Source organism: Megascapheus bottae, chromosome 4 (genome assembly GCF_031878675.1).
Source record: "Megascapheus bottae isolate mThoBot1 chromosome 4, mThoBot2.hap1, whole genome shotgun sequence".
Lineage (NCBI taxonomy): Eukaryota > Metazoa > Chordata > Mammalia > Rodentia > Geomyidae > Megascapheus > Megascapheus bottae.
The window spans coordinates 80,756,903-80,762,618 of NC_143512.1; the positions used below are offsets into that span (position 1 = coordinate 80,756,903).

Here is a 5,716-nt window from a genome sequence, read left to right on the forward strand (position 1 = left end):
GATCAGATTGTAAGTTCCTGTCAAGGATTTTGTTCTGTGGCAGCATAGCATACTATGCCTGACAGGCATCGTTTATTCCCATCATCTTGACAAATGCCACTTGAGTCATACCTCTGGCTCTTTTTGCTCTGTTTAGTTTTGAGGCAGAGTCCTACTTTTAGCCCTGGTCAGCCTGGATGGTGATCTTCTTATTGGTGCTTTCTGCCATAGCTAGGGGTGGCAGATGTGTGCCACCCTGCCTGCCTTTCTCTCTTGAGTACGTGTGTGAGGATCTCACAACCTTTACCCTCTTTGGGTTGGCCTAGAACCACAATTTTCTCATTTTAGTGTCCATGTAGGTTGGATGACAGGCCTGCACTACTGGTTGAGATGGGATCTCATGGACTTTGTTTTTTTCTTCCCTGAGTTTGGCTTCAAACTGCAATCCTCTCAGTCTTTGCCTCCTGAATAGCTGGCATTACAAACAGGGCTCACTCTCTGGGGCATGCAACAACTAGTTGGTTTATTTATTTATTTTCTTCTAGTCCTGGGTGTTGTCCCTGAGCCTCTTTGTGAACTCTCTACCACTTGAACCACAGTGCCACTTCCAGCTTTTTCTGAGTAGTTTATTGGAGTCTCGGTACTTTGAATCAGGACTCTCAGATCTCACCCTCCTGATTTGCTGAATCCCTGGAATTTTACTCTGAAAATTCCTTCCTGTGCTGAGTTACACTGTTTCTCCCATTCCTTTCTTCAGTAGTTCCATGGCCTTTGAGGCACATATGGGAATTAAGGAAATTAAGGAAATAAAACCTCATTGAATTTAGATAGTTGGAAATAAGTAATCTGCTCACATAATGAATTATTTTGTCTTTTGATTATTAGTTTTGAATTCCATAATAAATATTGCTAAGAATGTGGCAAGCCTGATATGTAAATTATATTAATTGTTATTTTATAAATGGTTAGAGCTATGTATGAAATAGAAAATAAAACTGATTTTAATCAAAGTAAAAAGCAAAAGAATTGAGCCCTGCCAAGCTGGGTTAGCTGGGCAGTTGGAGTGGGCAAGACAGATGGGGTGTGTGTGTGTGTGTGTGTGTGTGTGTGTGTGTGTGTTGTATGTGTGTGTGAGAGAGACAGAGAGAGAGAGAGAGAGAGAAAGAGAGACTGAGAGAGAGAGAATAAGAGAGAGAGAGAGTGAGCGAGCAGCTATCCCTACTGGCTTTCCCATTCTGGCTAATGTGTGCCAGGAGATCACAGTGGGCCATGGCGACCTGCAGCTGGATTTGCGGCCTTTTCTTTAAAGATGCAGAATGTAAACGTTTTAGGCTATGCCGTCTGTGAAGCTTTTGTGAAACCACTCGACTTACCTACAGTGCAAAGTCTCTGGAAGGCATTGAAAAAAAATAGTGAATGTGGTTGTGCTGTAGTAAAAATTCTTTTACAAAAACAAACATGTCACGGGCCTGATTTGGTACACGGACTGTGACTGGTCAAAGCTCAGCCACAAGGACTTTTCCTCTTTGATCTCCTCTCCTTGATCACAGTGTCAGGGCCTCATTCTCTTAGGGTTCCGCTTCTGGGCCATGCTCATTCCCTCATCTGTCTCCCTTCTGTGCATGTCCAAGCTGTGTGTTTCTTGCAGAGGAGCCATATGCTGTGGTTTCACTGTGTTCCCCAAGGTTTAAGAGCTGGATACCCAGTGCCCGGGACACCGTGAGAGATAAGCTCTCAGTGCTGAGTATTTGAACACTGATGGGGCCTCGAGGGCTCTGCTCTTGTGAATGAATTCAGGCAGTCATCACAGACATGTGTTCATAATTGTGAGAGAGATTATAATCAAAGCAAGCTTGCATTCATTCTCTGTGCCTCTTCTGCCATGATCTGACTTGCCAAGAAGCCCAGCTCCTTGTTGTGTGACTCTCCATCCCCATTTACCAGGAGTAAATAGAGAGAGCAGGGGAGGAAAATGCAGTCACACATGCAATGTACATGTGTGAAAGCAGAATCAGACAGCTGGAGGGGAGGGGTGGGCCTGGAAGGCATGGGGTGAATGATGGAAGGAGTGATACACGTCAAGTTTAGTGACATGTTGAGCCAAAACCCCACTGGACAACTACTTAAAAATAAAAAAATTAGAAAGAAGGAAATTTCTGTGCATTACCCATCAGCAAGTCTCACGTAGTCTGTTACAGCAAGTCCATCGAGATCAAGACGCAATCCTTTCCAACCAGCACTAGTTTAGAATAAAGAACAATACTGAGTTCAAAAGCCATGCTGTTGCACTTGACCCGGTGAAAATAGATCTTTTTCTTTGTTCTTTCAACTTCCAGATGCATACTAATCCATTTTCTCATTAAAAGAGCTGGCAACATCTGGAGCTGGTGGCTCCTGCCCATAATCCTAGCTACTTAGGAGACTGAAATTTGAGGATCATGCTTCAAACCCAGTTGCAGGCTCTTTTCTCCAGTTAACCACCAACAAGCCAGAAGTGGAGCTATGGCTCAGCGGGTAGAACTGAGGCTTATGTGGTAGAGCACTAGCCTTGAGCAAAATTCCTTAACGACAGTGCTCAGGCCCTGAGTTCAAGTTCTATTACACACCCGAGTATGCACGCGTGCGCACGCACACACACACACACACACACACACACACACACACACAGGAACAGGGAATTTGGCAGTGGCAGCTGCAAGAAGAGCTGAGTGGGTGCAGGGCTGGGCATGGTGGAATGTATGTTACCGAGCTAGTTCCAGAAGCCATCCAAAGACACCATGCCACAGAAGACAAAATTAATAAGCAATTCCTTTCCTGCACATAGCTTATGTGGGTGGCAAGGACCCCACTTGCCCACTGGTGACTGTGAGAGTCTGTGCCTTCCATGAAAGGCAATCTTCTCCACGGCTCCAAGTGAAAATCAAGGCAGGCAGGAAAGACACCCCCAAGATGGGTGATTTCTCGTCACCAGGTGTCAGAGCTCATGGCTAGTGGAGCTGTCCTTCTGCTTGCAGCCTGACAACGTGGAATGTTTCTTGGAGTGAAGGCTGGGTCTTAAATCTCTTGAGTGCACCTCTATTCTATGGCCTCCTCATCTTTCCTGGTTTGGAGAGTTCTCAACAGAAATTGCAAGTAAGTGATGAAAGGTGCGTGCAGAGGGAGAGAGAGAGAGAGAGGAGAGAATTCTGCCTGCGTGTTTGAGATAGAGCATGCCACACTGTAATCTATCATTTTTTTTTGGTTTGGTTCCAGAGCATTGCCCCTTAAATGGAGCTGACTCAGCTGAGGTGGAGGAAACAGTAGTAATCTCAAGTTAAAGTGCTTTAGTGCTTTTTGGTTGATACATGCTTATTTTTTTGTTGCTCTCTAAAATCAGTATTACAGACAAAGGAAAATGAGGAAAATGATTTAGACTTAAAACATTTCCTACCATTTTGGCTAAGGGGTTGTTATACATAAATGAACCTCAAGTACCTCAAACCCATGTGACATTGGTAAACATCATTTCTCAAGGAAACTAAGAAATATTTTTTATTATTTTCTGACTTGTCTTTCCCCATGTCTGTCCAGTAGAATTCAGTTACACAACATCTGCAACTATATCAGGACGAGGAAGTAACAGAAATGTTCTAGAAACATCCCTCAATCCCTTCATAGAATGAATAGTCCCTTTACAGCATCAAACGTGTTTTATTTTCTTCTGTGTGCTGAGAAGCATGAAATTATCAGGTAAATAATGTCACATCTGTGCTAACAATTTACAAGGGGCTCTCTAAATTTAAATTTAAGCTGCCTTGTCTCCATCCATTAACCGTGGTTGTACCTGCAGTTTTCTTCTGCCTCCTGTGGGAACTGCACACCTACTGTTGGTTTGACACACATCTATCTGTGCATGTGCCAAAGACACAGAGAGGATCTCTACCTACAGCAATTAAGATTTTCTGAGCAAGAACATTCAGCAGAAGGATTGTATGGATTCTTCCAGCATTCCTGGGGTGGCCTCAAAACATACTCAGAGATAATTTAATTTTTCTTTTTACATTCATGAGCTTGTTTTTTTTAATGTCTTAATGTTTGTGTACTGGAGATCCCTGTGGCCTGTTAGTTTCCAGATTATTCTCTGTGGACCCCATGTGTTAGCTCTGCACACAAAAACTGGTCCTGTGGAAAGGAGGTTGATCGTTATGGAGTTACGGCCATCAAATCCCTCAGCCATCTTAATTCGAGCACTGACATCCAACTCCTACGTGCTGCGCAGTAAAACTTCCTCGTGTTCCTTTCTAGAAAATCTTAGACACAAATGCACAGGTGTGCGCCTGCTCCTCCCACAGTCACATCCACATTCATTCACTGGGAATTTGTATTAATTAGAATACAAACTCATACTGTTCCAAGAGAACAAGAGAATCTGTTCCAAACATTCTAGAAACTACAAACACACAGCGTTTACACTCTCATTACATTCAGCCTTCATTACCCAACAATGCACTTGTGTTTTCCAGACAGTTATTTCCAAGGTGCCTTTTGTTCTGCATTCGAATAGCCTGGAATGAGTGTGCTAGTTAGAGTTTGCACAGTGGTATCACCGATCCATCCACACACTTGTATTCAGCCCCAAATGAATTGCATATCGAGTCTTAGCATCTTAAAGATGTGAGGGCTGCAAAATATTTTCTCCTGTCCTTTGGGTTCTGGTAGAATAACCATTTTCCAGCTTTTTCCCCCATGCTGCATTATCGAGGAGGCTGTGGTCACCTAAGTGTTTTCAGAGTGTGGGCAGTGTGTGTGCCACAGGTGTGGGGGTTCAGGCTGTGTGAGTAGACACACAGAAGGGCACAGCGGGCTTGGATGCAAAGTCTGACCACTTTATGACATTGCCAGGACTTGGATATAAAATTTAGGCCAGCTCCTCTCTCCGCCATCTCGTAGCCTGTGGAGGCCTGCTGGGAACAGGACTTCTAAAAGGCAACATATCCAGAAGGCTGTGGTGCAAGGCCATTTTTGCTGGCTATAAGTAAGGTCTTTGGAACCAAAGGGAGCACACGGCTCTCCTTAAAATCGAAGGTGTTTATGCTCGAGGTGATTCCCATTTCTACTTGGGCAAAAGATGTGCTTATGTATACAAAGCAAAAAACAACACAGTGACTCCTGGGGGCAAACCTAACAAAACCAGAGTAATCTGGGGAAAGGTAACTCGTGCCCATGGAAACAGCGGCATGGTTTGGGCCAAATTCCGCAGCAACCTTCCTGCTAAGGCCATTGGACACAGAATCTGTGTGATGCTGTACCCCTCCAGAGTTTAATGAAAATTAAATAAAGTAAATCTGTGCTCCTGTAAAAAAAAAAAGATTTAGGCCAGGGAGAGGGGTAGACACATGAGGGGAATTTGTATATACTACAAAATTTAGAAAAGTAAGCGAAAGAAAAGGTCAGGGAAGGGTGGGTCCAAGTTGGGTGAGACTGTTGAGGGGAGTGAGGCTGAGTACGCTGCACCGTGTTTATTGGCTGCTATGTTAAATGGCGCCTCCTTTGTGCATGCACTTAGAGATCATAAAATGAAATTCAAAAGAAGGATTTAGGCCAAATATCTAGATTGAATATAATTAGGATTCCATGTTTAGAGGAATTGGCTATTGGTAGGTTAGAGTCTCTGTTTATCCTTCATAGGATTGAACACTCATAGAAGTGTTCATATTGCTTCTAAGTTTCTGGAGTGGCAGGGGTGTGTGCAGGCCGT

At 43.8% G+C, this 5,716-nt stretch overlaps 1 pseudogene; it reads left to right on the top strand.

Moving 5' to 3' along the window:
- The first annotated feature begins 1,248 nt into the window (after positions 1–1,248).
- On the top strand, positions 1,249–5,326 carry LOC150064682 (large ribosomal subunit protein eL33 pseudogene; annotated as a pseudogene).
- The last annotated feature ends 390 nt before the right edge of the window (positions 5,327–5,716 follow it).